Raw genomic sequence first — 13,008 nt, forward strand, 5'->3', positions numbered from 1 at the left:
ACAGGGCAAACCAGCAATGGCAGCTGCCTTATACTGCAATAACATTCACTGAAAAGATGACTAAGATGACTAAGTAGAGAAGTGATTCTAAAGAACAGTGATGTAGACAAACTGCAACTAAAAAATAAGAGAAAATTGTTCAATTTTTCCTTACCTGAGTTCCTCAGCTGTAACTAGCTTTGGAGCATCACTTCAGAACTGCAGTATCTTAACACAGTGTACAGTAAATGATATGATGAACACCTAGCATGCTCTTTTATTTTTCATCTCCTTCTCAGAATGAAAGTTGTATGTGCTTTATCTTGTAATTTCTTCTTTGTTTGGGTTTAGTATCTACTAAATTTTGTGCTACTACATTTTAAACATTTAGAGGTAGAAGCCCTACTCTTATCTCCCCTCCAACCAGCATTTTTGGCTCCTCTTCACTACCGCCCCTGCCCAACACAGAGTGGTCTGGAGATTTATTCCTTTACAGCAGTAAAACTAAAGGTCAAGGATCAGGGATTTACATTACAAGTAATGCATTTTGGAAGTTCAAAGATTTACATGCTCTAGTTTGTTACTGAGGCATTGCAGCAGTGGCTTACCAAGCTGGTGGTATTGCTATGGGAAGGAAGGGAAGAGAAAAGTGGCAGTGGCTCTCAAGGGCACAGTTAGAGTTTCTATTTCTCTAGTATTGGACTGGTCTCATGCTGCTCTCTGCAAGAGGCACCTGCTCTCCAGATCCAGAGACAAGATGTGAGGCTACCTACAGAGTGTCTATGAGAAGTTAATAGGAAATATCTTCACATATATTTTCTAATTTTTGGATTTCCTCTTGCTACTTGAGCATAGTCAAAAGCAGAGCAAACCATTTCTCTGCCTCTGTTGTGCACTTGTCTTTGTTGGAAGGGTGTTGAAGGAAGTCCCGTGAATATATTAAATCATAATAAAAGTAATATCACTGTAGCCCAATCACAAAAGGCAAGTAAAATGTTCTGCTAAAGTATTAGTTTTAAGCTAGCTTGCCTTACAGAGGAAATGTCACCCAGAATTCACAAGTGTTGCCTGAATTACCATGGCTTTTTCTTACTTTGCTTTCTATTCTTCATAATACAGCCTATATAATTGAAAATAGAACAAAAAAAGGAATGCTGGAGACCTCAAAGCTGTTATTAGCAATGCTCAAAGAGGCAGATGTTATTTCTTTTCAAGCCAGGAAGTACACACTGTGAAAAGAGCCCTGCAGTGGGGAGGGCGTTGTCTCTTGGGCATGAGAGATCGGAGAACATGTGAATAAACCTTAAGTAGTTCCTTTGTCTCCAGCAGACAGTGGGAGGAGGTGAGCTGACCGTTTTCTCTCACATTGCGCCCAAATGTCATGTGGACTCTTAGGGGCAGTAGACAGTAATTCCCCAAGTTCGTATAATCTTTTGGAGTCCTGGCTAGAGAACCAAGAGAGATCTCTGACTTAGTACTTCATTCTACATTTAGTGCTGGAAACATAGACACAGGACAGTGAAAAAGCCTTCCTGGAATACCATTATGGATCTTGCTACCATGGGCAATTATACCAACTAATCTCTCTCAGAAATTATAAAATCTCTATTTTAAAGCTTCTAAGATCCTCTCTTCTTACTGGTCTATCTGGAGAACCACAGACTACCTTCAGCATGTAAATACATTCTCAAATAGCAACATTAAAAAATAGCAATCAATAAACCAGAAAACATTTTTTCTGCTGGAAAGCATATTTTTTTAATCTTTTCCTGAATGGTGTTTTGCACTCTGCTGGCCTTAGCCTTCTTCCCTGGCTGTTGTAGCTTGATTTGTAGCTTGATTTGTTGTAGCTTTAAGGGCATGAGTGGTCACATCAAGGAGTAAAACACAAACAAGTTCCCTTTGCATACACATTGCCTTGTATGAAATCATTAATATCCTTCTTCCTGTAATGGAATTGTCTCATCTGACATATTTGCTTTTTGTCTCAAATAGTGATCCTGCTGTGTCTCACTCATGTAGTGAGTCACCACTATTGTCTCTACTGGTGGTGTGCTCCATTTTCATAATGGTCCTTGGGACCTCCCCAGTACTGTTGAAAATGCCTGTTAATTCCAAATAGGGGAAGATAGATTTTTGAAGGTGCAAGATTCTAAAGCAAAGTATTGTCTGCAATTCAAGTTTTATTGCAGGCATTCATGCCATTGCTTAAATGGTAGCTTTGTTGTTTGATTCTGTATGTGTATAGTGACAGATTTCAAAAATCCATGCTTCTTACTATACATGAATGTCATTAACATGCATTTCATTTGACCCCAAGGAGTCATTTAAACCTACTGGGTGAATTTACATTTATGCATTTTTTTTCTCTGAAATGTATACTATTTATCCAGAGCACCATGAGAGCTCTGAAGGAACTAGAAAACTGTAAATGTGTATGTAAGGTAAGCTGACACAGAAACAGGAAGGGAGAGGCAGGATAGAAAGGACAACCTAAAAGTTGTAACTTCCTCTTTTGTCTGAGTCTCCTCTGTCCTGGAGACATCATCCACTAAGTGCATCTTGGTTGTTTTCAAAATTTTCTCAATTTCTACATAGTTCTTGCAGTGGATATTCACTCTAGAATATTTTGACCCTTCTCCATGCCAAATCACTGATTTGCAAAAGTTGCCAATTACACTGTTCCATCCCCTATGATCAGCTCAGTCCAAAATAAAACCTAGGCATCATCATTGCTTTCAGCTTGTTGCTTCACATAAACTTCTCCAATCTGAGTAGAAGCCATGTAATGGATATTGAAGGACAAACTACAAGAATATCTGTAAATCAGCTAAAGATGTCTTAGAATGATGCACAGAAAATAGACCAAAAAAAGACATGTTTGTGTGGGTTTAATACTTTCCAAAAAGAAAACACTTTGGTAAAAATTATAGCAAAGATGAAGCACACTTTATATATGCTGACTAAGCACTAAAATGCATTTGCTGCATTGAAGTTTGGGAAAATTCCATCTCAACCCAAAATAACTTTTAAATTTTTTTAACTTTGGGATTTTCAACTCCAGAATATTCCTTAATTCCTTGTCTGTACATTGAACAGATTCTTACTGGGAGATACGTCTTCTTCTCAGAATAAAAAGAATAAAAAGCATGAGAAAATTTACATCAACTCACAAAGGAACCAAGATTAAACAGTGCAGCAAAACCTGTTTAGGATATCTCAGTGAGTTTCTAGTCACCAGACAGAAATAAATGCTAACCCAGTACCTGAAGCTTGTTCCTATGTTTTCCAGGCCTCATCAGCTGTTTTGAAATGGAGCCCTGCTCCTGCCAAGGTACACAATACTGAGACCTTCTTTCCTCTGCAGCCGCCAGTGGAAGCACAGAGGAGCATGGCTCCAAGTGACAGCTTCTACCCCAGCCAGTTGCTGCCAGCCGCTGGCTGCTAGAGGAGACCTAAACAGGTGAGCTGTGAGATAAGCCTGGGCACAAATGAGACACTGTGGAACTTGGAACCTTGAGCAGGATGTCTTAGACTCAGTTGCTGCCTTCGTATTCCCATCGTATTCCTTTTGTATTCTTTACAATTTAAATGCTCTGCAGAGAAGGTTTGCTCTTAATTGCTACCAAATATGTCAACGCCTGTGATCTTGCCTTGTAAGACCACATTTTCATGTCCAAGTTATGATGCCATGAGAATGTAACTTTATAGAGAATTCTGATGGGTGTCTTTAAAGTATGTAACCCTGACACTATAATTTCAGGTGTTATTTCTTAATTTTTATTAAGATATAATAAATACTACTGAAGTCACAGGGTATTTTTTAAAGCACAATACTGTTTTGAAAGCTGTCTCAAATGTCAAACAGAATGCATTTTGCATTACTTCTGTATAAATTTTTATTGAATTCAAACTTTTAAATAAATCTTCTTATATCTAATGCCTCTTATCAAAGCACAAAAACCTATTATCTGATTATAAGAAGAACCTCAGAACTCACCATCTTTAAATTTAATGGACTCCTGATGATTTCTTCCCTACCTAGACTGTTTTTAAAGCATTTTACTATATTTTATACATTATAAATGGATTCCATTCTTGGCTGAGCAATTCACCTAATGGACAATGGATACAAAAAAGCTCTAGCTCCAGGGACATTAAATTGGTTCTAAACTCTGAAAATTACAGCTTTTACAAAAAGAAGAAAATACTAAAAACATATCTAATGCAACACTGCATCTCATTTTCTGCTACCTCCACAATCTGTCTAAAAGCTTCTAAATTTCTTAATGACACAATATGTTAAAATTGCATTCCTTTATATTTAGATCTCTAAAACATTTTTTCTTCTTTACAACCCCAAGGAGTTCCACCAGCAAATGGAAAATAACATTCTTGGCATTCCAACAGTTGGGAACACAGAAAGCACTACATTGTACAAGAAAAATGCTGTATTTTATATCTGACCATGGTCAAACCTGAGTACTCCAGAGGAAAGCAGACAGCCTCTAGTAATGAACCTGATTCTACATCTCACTTTGGGTAAGCAATGGTATGTAATGATAGCTAACATATGACACACAACTACATTGCAGAGGAAACTCCACTGTAAAGACCATTAAAGCCTTTCATTTGAATCATAATTCCTTCCCTTAGATCCTCTGCTTTAGGAGTTTTTTTGCAGCCAGTAATACTACAGATTTTAGAGAGATGCTACTACTGCTCCTCTCTTTCCCACCTCTCAACAGTGATGTAGAATCTACTCATTGACCTTACACAGCTTGACAGAATCAACAAGCCATAGAGAGAAATGAAAAAGAGCTCTTGTTTTTCCATTAATTTGTATTGCTGTGGAAAAAGGACACACTATAAATGGAAATCCTTTCAAATTATGAAAAAGTAGTTCTTCAGTTGTCTACTACCAGGGAGCTTTTCAACTTAGCATGATGTTTTTTTATAAATATTGTCTATTTTGGGTATATATACATGATATACATAGGTATGGATATATAGATACACATTCATTTCATATTCACTTACAATTCTACTTATACTATCACTTTTGTTCTGGTAATACAACAACAACAACAAAATAAAAATAAAAAATAGACAGAGGTAAATGTACAACCTATTCCATGCAATTCATCATGGCATTCTTCATTCATATATTTTCCCTCTTGCAGTAAGAACTTCACATTACAGTCTCAGAAACACACAGGTTGGATAGTATCTAGAGGTTTTTTCAGTTCAGCCTTCTTCTCAGTATGATGTCAGCACTGAATTTGGAAGAGATGGCTTAGGACTTTTTCTAGTCACATCCCTCAAAACTCCAAGGACAAGGAGGTCCTTGAACAACCTGCTTCAGTGTCTAGTTAATTCCATAAATCCACTTAGAACCAGAAATTCTTAATCTTTCCCTAGGTCAAGACTGCTATAGATCTAAGCATGTCTGTTGACTTTCCTCTATTTTTTCTGCTATGTTTTGTAAAATCAGATTGCAAATGACTGTTTTCTAGGTTAGTAATACAGAAACCTGGGCACACAGTAAGACAATTGTTATCAAACCTTGTTGCCAGGAACTGAAGCAAGCTTTCCAATGTTTGTACACCTCTATTTCTAAAACTTGATCTGAATAAAGATATCCTTCTCAAACAGTTTATGAAAGCACAAGTTTAAGCCTTATTTTTTTTCCTGATATACACATATCTAGGGCTCAGGCATTCAGGCTTGGATTGGTTTCAATAACACCCATGTTCAACTCTCAGCTTTGAAGTTCGTGGTTATAAACTGCAGTTATCAGGCTGTTTCCTTAGCACAGTGGAAATTTTCAAAGAAATTATCACACCCCCCCACCAAATTTCCACAGCAGATAATTAGTGCAGCAAAATAAAGATACATGAGGTAAAATATATGTGGTAGTGTGATGAACACGCCAGGAGACCAGTTCCTTTTATAAAAGGCCTTTATTAAACAGGACAGCTCTGGGGTGGGGGCCCAAGCAATCATGCACACCTCCCCTACTCCCACTGCACACCACACAAGAGGAGGATCCGTGCAGCTTTGTCACTAGAGCAGAGCTGGGCTTTCCTTCCTCAGGGGAGTCCCTGGGAAAAGTGGCTCTCTGGGCCTTGTAGTCTAGGGCGTCATCCTAGTTGAGTCCCCTCTGGTTGTGTCGGCCTCTGGAGGGAAGTCAGGGGACTCCTCTGGGTCTTCCTCGTTCGGTGGTACTGTTTTTATTCCTTCCCTTTTGTGTGGCTTGTTGTCTCAGGGTCTTTTTCCAGTCTGTGTGCATCCCATGAGTCTCTGGTTTCTCTCGTTTGCATAAAAGTCCTTATGTCATCCTCCTCCTCAGGGCCCAACTGAACAAGGTACAACAACTTGGGGCAGGGGTACAATGTTGCCATGTGGGAGTCTAGGAGCAGTGGGGCAGGGCCTGGCTGAACACAGAACAAGAAACACGGGGTAGGACAGGGGTACAAGGTAAGTAGACCTGGGACAGGGGTACAAGGTAAGTAAGGGGTTTACAAACTGTAACATGGTAACAATCTTCTAATTATTCTTAACAGTAGGAAGAACAACATGCTGAGACACCTCCTAAAAACATTTAGTCCAAACTGAACGCTCCATTGCCACTACTTTGCTCTGTAAAAAGACTGAAAGGAAAAAGGAGAAAGAATTGTAAAGAACTGAATATAGGTAAAAGAGTTAGATACATAGTTTACCATTCGAGTACTGAAAATTCATCTGGAGTACATGGAGAAAGGTGGAAGGGGAGAAGGAGAGGGAGACAAGAAAAGACAGAAAAAAGATAAAGGGAGAAGCAAAGGAAAAAAGGAGAGGGGGAGAAAGAGAAAGCACGTGAAAGGAAGAGAAGGAAGACTTTCTTTTGTCTTAGAATTTTGACAGAGGTATTTTCCACCTCTTCCTTCTTTTTACTTTCTACTTTCATATGATCTGTGCCAGCTCTGATAGTCCTCAAACTTTCATTCACAAGTGCTTTTATTTTTTAATTTCATGAGGCCATTTTCATTGACCTCTTTACTACTGACCTGTTATTTTAGTAGATTTGGAAAGATCGTTTACACTGACCTCTATGGTCTTACTGATTTCTCTCTTCTTTGCTCCCATATCACCCCAGCAACTGAATTTCAGTCCCAATTCTAGTTATTGGATACATAAAATAATTTCATTTGTATTGCTATTATTCCTAGATTAATTGTCTTTTTTTGATTTATTTCTTTCTTTCCTAGCCCATAGTTTAATCCTTTCAAATATTCATTAAAATAGTCTGTTTCCTCCTGATTATGGCAGACTACTCCTTATATCATAGATTCTTCTGTCCTCCAAAGACTTCCTTTCTTCTACAAAACTCAAATTTCTCTAACCCGAGCAACCCTTTTGAGCATGCACAGACACTTCCACCTGAGAGGCCCATGCCAGATGTCAACACCTCTACCACCAGCATTGAGTCTATCAGCCCAGGTGAGCCGCTTTGTAGGGAAAGGTAAATTACATATTGGTTTGTCTGTTTTGTCAGTTTCCCTTAGAATTTTACACTGTCAGTGTTGGGTTCCATTGCAGGATTCAAGAACATAGAGAACATCCTCTTCCAGGTTTTCCCTGATGACTGGTTTATAACAGTGCTTTGCCTTGCACAGAAAGAAAGCTGTTCCCATGGGTTCTGCTGCAAGCTTTCTTTTTAGAAACCATAGAAATATAGAATGGCTTTGGTTGGAAGGGACATAAAGGCCATCTTTTTCCAACTCCCTGACATGGGCAGGGATGCTACTAACTACACCAGGTCACACAGAGCCCCATACAACCTGGACTTGAGCACATCCAGGGATGGGACATCCATGACCTCCCTGGGCAGCCTGTTCCAGTGACTCACCATTCTCACAGTAAAGATTTTCTTCCTAAAATCTAGCTTAACCTACTCTAAATCAAATGATATCAAATAATTATTTGATTTGCATTTTGCCAACTTCACAAATACAGACACAAAAGGTATTATTAGCAATAAATTTCTCATGGATGTATAGATCTTAAGATTTTTGTTCAATGTCACCTACAGTCAGTGAACTTTTGCCCCATGTTATGGCACAAACTAAGACGATCTAAGACAGTCTCTTTTCAAGTACACAAATTTCAAATAATGGGATGTCTATTTTCAATTATATTTCAATTATTCTTTTAATAAAAAAAGTACCTTACATTGGGCACTATTTAAATAAAATTTACAATATAGCATTAGGGAAATAGAAAATTCTACTCATAATGTGTATGGATGCTGACTAAGAAACCAATTTTCTTGAACCTTATCCATCTGTCTTACTATCTCTTCATAGTAAAACTGTAATGTTTTGGAAGAGTCAATGTTTAACAGATGAAGAGTGACTTATAAAGATTAACTAAGAAATGAAACAGTGCTAAGTCTTGCCAAGATTAAAGAATTCTAGGGATATAAAAAAAGCTGCATGCTTTTCAGCAAAAATGTGCATTTCAGGACATACTTGGATTGATTCTCAGGACTTAGAGCAAATTATACTTCGTTAATTTGTTCCTCTTTTTTTTTTTTTTTAATTAAAGAAAGGTCTAATCAGATCATGGCAAACTTTCTAGACAGCAGAAAAAACTCAGAATATAAAGGAAGCAGGATGAAAATTGTTGCAGGATAGACAATATAATCTGTAGGTGAAGCACAGTAGACGGCTACAAGTTAGGTCTTCTGCATTAAGGTTCTTGTCTTTCAGATGATTTTGAATCAACTAACATATACATTTTCAAATATAGACGTATTTTACATATGAGTTTATGGTTTTTGTATACTGTAATTAAATGATCACATAAATCAGCATCCCCTTTAAAATTCCTCTCAACTAGGCATAGGAAAATACATTACTCTTCAGAATATGTGTTGTTACTGACACAATTTCTGAGTCAACATTTTAAAGAATTTCAGCTGAAAAATGGATATTAAAATGCTGTTTAACACAATCTATCTACCTGAAAAATATGTTGCAGATTTTTAAAGATTACTATCAAGAAAACTCTTGGACATAGAGCAAGGTATTTGACTTGTAGTTCAATTTAAATAGTTAAAAATAAAGACTAAAGTACAAATAGGTAAATTAAAGTAGCTTCATAAATTAGCGACCCTTCTAACAAAGGTTAAATACAGTATTCAACCAGAAAACTGAAGGCTTAAAGCTCAAAAGGTCCTATTGAAAAATATATTTTAAAAAAATACATTAAATGTGTTCTACTAATATTTACTTGAACTCATGAAACTGCACATATTACTATGCATTTGCAATTATGTTAGTTTGTTTTGGAAAGCAAACGGGATACTCTGGATACTGTAAGGGAGATTTATTTAAATTTGTTTTTTGAAGGTGGGGAGTCAAACCTTCAGAGCAATGAAGAAAGTGATAATGGTCATTTCCATTGTGTGAAAATATAGTGAGGTTCACTATCTTATGCCCAGTTTTAAAGAGGAGTCAATGCACTGGCTTCTAGTGTTAGATTTAAGGCACAGATTTAAGTTCTTAGGAGGCTGGGAACTGGGAAATCTCTGTGGCTGTATTGGCTTCATGAGCAACCACAAGAATATTGCAAATTGCAGACCAAATTTTTTTTCTTCTTGTTTTTTTCTTTTTTAAATACAGGGCATTTCTATGATTAACACCACATAAAAGAAATAAGGAAAAATTCCAGATCAGTTTTAGTGTTGTGTTTTGCTTGTCCCTTTCCTATGCAGGAGAAGGTAACACTTTGGCAAATGGCATATCAGAACACACTGCAGTAAAAAGACAGAAAAGCCTACTCTGAACATAAAGTGATGAAAGTTTCTTTTAAAGCAGCCTTCTGGATAATAGTCTGGCCAAGTCTAAAATATATCATGAAATAGGTGTAGCTAATTTCACAGACAGAGTGTGTTCAAGAAGTAGATTAGAATGTTCCTGAAATTTCCATCCAAAAATGTAGTGAGCAGAAAAATGTGAAGAAGCCATACAGAATCCATTTCAATACTTAAATATATGTATTGGCTTGTGTAACTTGGTGTCATTATTTACTAGTGAAGTGGTTGAAAAAAATCATACTTTGGAAAATCTTCTTGTCTCTACTGTGCAATTCCACATTTTCTTTGCTCTCCTATGTATTTATTCTTGCAACCTGATTCTGAAATTGTATGGTTTGCCAGCTCTGGCTGCTGTGGAACAGAATTGATGGCTTCCTTGCTGACATTAATCCTATGGCAAGAAGTCATTTTTAAGCAGGAGAGCTAGCACCCGAACGTACATTGGATATGAAACATCAGAGGCAGGAATAATAGAGACTCAATCATTACTTAAGCCCTCTAAACTAGCATCTGGCTTTGAGTCCTTGGCTACTCAGCACACTAGGGTTGTGCTTCTAAATAAATGTCAGTTTAGGCTAGAAAACCATCTGACAACTGAAGAGGAGTTTTCTTGGAGTCTCCTGTATATTTTCCCCCGAAATGAAGTGGTACAAGTCTGAGTGTTTCTTTTGCGTTTCCTGGTCATTAACAAAATGTTCAAATATGCATTCACACCTAGAATAATATAGTAGTTTAGGACCTTCCCTCTATTTGGGAAGCACAACATCATCAGGCAGTCAAAGTTTCAGATGAGTGGAGAGTAAGGACCTGAAGAGGGAAATAACATAAGCTAAAAAATGAATGGTGTTTCTCAAAGCACACACAGTTGCTTAAAAATGGTGCAAGACTTTAGAATGAAAATGCAATCATTGATTTAGGATATTTTCCTTTTAAATAACTGAAATAGAAAAATGTGCTGGTGCTCAGGGTAAAAACCCACTTGAAAAAGAACTGTCAACACAGAAAGAGTGGGTTTTTTAAGTGTCTCATCTTGTTTCCATTCCATTAGAGAAAAGGCTGAAAGAAAACTGGCAGTGCATTTTGGTTCAAAGAAAGCAGCCAAGTCAATGTGATAGTTACCATTATTTCAATCAGTTTTCAAGCAAATAAATACAGTAAGCAGTGCATCAACAAACTAGTGGAATCAAAGTATGTCCCAGAAAATCCTAGGTGTTTTTACTTAATGAAAAGTTCTCAGATAGTTTATATTTCTACCTTCTGCAGCAATCTAAAGAAACTGTCATTATTAAAAAACTGAGTTTCCTTCAATCCAAAGAATACATGCATTTTTGTACTGCTGAGCAGATTTCATAAAAATGCAAGTGGGATACTCTCAGCATAGCATGTGTTTCTGCCAAAGATGGAGTCAAAGTTATGCAAATCTACCCAGGCAGCAAACACAGAAAGGCTTGTGACTGGCAAATGGTGAAAAAGGCCATCTAATGCTCAGATGAGCCAACATGGGATGTTTTCCTCACACTTTACACCTAGGGACACACTAGCAGATTTTTTGTCTACTGACTGGAGATCACCAGTAAATCATATTTTACCAAATGCAGCCTGAGGACGACCCTGTAACATACAGAGCATAACCAAGTTAAAGGGAATAAGATGAAATGGTGAAAAAGCTTTCCTCTTTTTCCTTTGGTTGCTCAGCTTTTGGAGAGCTTGTGTTTCTTACTGCACCTATTACCCTGACATCTGTTTCAGCTTTTACTCAATCTTTCCCCTTCCCTACTACAGTTCATCAAGGAGAAACTCATCCTCTTCCCCATAATGTCCATGTCACATCTCAGATTTTGTCCTAATTTATTCAATCAGGCCTTGTAATCTTTCTTAATTTTTCTTCCCTTATTTCTTTCAATATTTCCATTTTACATTTTATATGTAACATCTTACAGCTGCTCCAGCCCATCTTTTTTGTCTCTCAGTCACATATGCATCTTTAAAGTACAGAGGCAGATTTCGAGCAAAAAAGGTCTTTGTCCTCTTCTTCAAGCCTTGAATCAAGCACATTCAGCTCAAATTTTTCATGACAGTTCTTTCACAGTGACAGCTCATAAAGAGGCACCAGAGTAGGAATAATTTGTACTTCTACAGAGCTAAGTGTTCAGACAAATCACAGATCTTCTGGGTGGACCCACTGATGACACGTTTGAAGGGTACTGTTGCAGAAAAGACAGAGGCATAATAATAGGAGTTGGTATGCATCACAAGGATGGAGGAGTCCTACAAAAAAGATTACTTACAGGAAAGAAATACCTGAAATTTAAAAATGACAGAGCTCAAAACAAATCAAATCCCATGCATTGTTAATTTTTCGGTATTTGTGTTTAAATGCTCTTGTTCATGATTTCACAGGTAAATCTGGGAATTCCAAGAATATGTTCAACCTCTGCACTCAGAAGAAGGTGTTCTGCTGCTTTTACAACCTGCCACAAGACATGGCATCTGCCAATGCAAAACCACACATCCTTTCACTAGTTCTGACTGTTTCAACTGCTGTTGAGGCATTATTCATTGCATCTTCCTACTGAGTGGCAGCACCATGCAGGTGAGATGGCCACCTGAGCACGGTGACAGGAAAAGCTGGGCTGCACCATGCCCCGCTTTCATTTGACTCCTGGGCAGTACATGTCCCTAGTGAAACAGTTTAGATACACCCACTGGTGCCGGGCTGCAGAAGGATCCTTGAGAAGGTCTCAGATTCCAAAGGTTACCTAAAATCTAAAGGATCATTTAAAATTAATCTTAAAATTATTTTTTAAAAAAAAAAAATTCAGTATTAAGCTGTGATCATTCTTACTGGATGCATTTGGGTGAACAGATATTTAAAATAACTTCTGAGGAGAGTTCTGTCCAGATTTGTAGCAAATCACTTAAAAAACAGAATGAGAGTGGTTTCAAAACTTTTATGTTGAGGTCAAAATTTTGTTATCTTTGTTCAAATTTATCATGAAGTAATATAGATAATCTTGTGGCCACTCACATTTACTCATGATTTTTCTGGTTAGGGGAAGAAAAAAAAAACCTTCCAGAATAATTTTATTATTGATAATTCAGCTTGAGACAAACAACCAACTAAGAGACTGAAAAGGTTTGTGAAAAAAAGTGTTGAAACCATGCAT

Source organism: Pseudopodoces humilis, chromosome 4 (assembly GCF_049639895.1).
Source record: "Pseudopodoces humilis isolate 2021_Gansu_Grassland_sample_001 chromosome 4, ASM4963989v1, whole genome shotgun sequence".
Classification (NCBI taxonomy): domain Eukaryota; kingdom Metazoa; phylum Chordata; class Aves; order Passeriformes; family Paridae; genus Pseudopodoces; species Pseudopodoces humilis.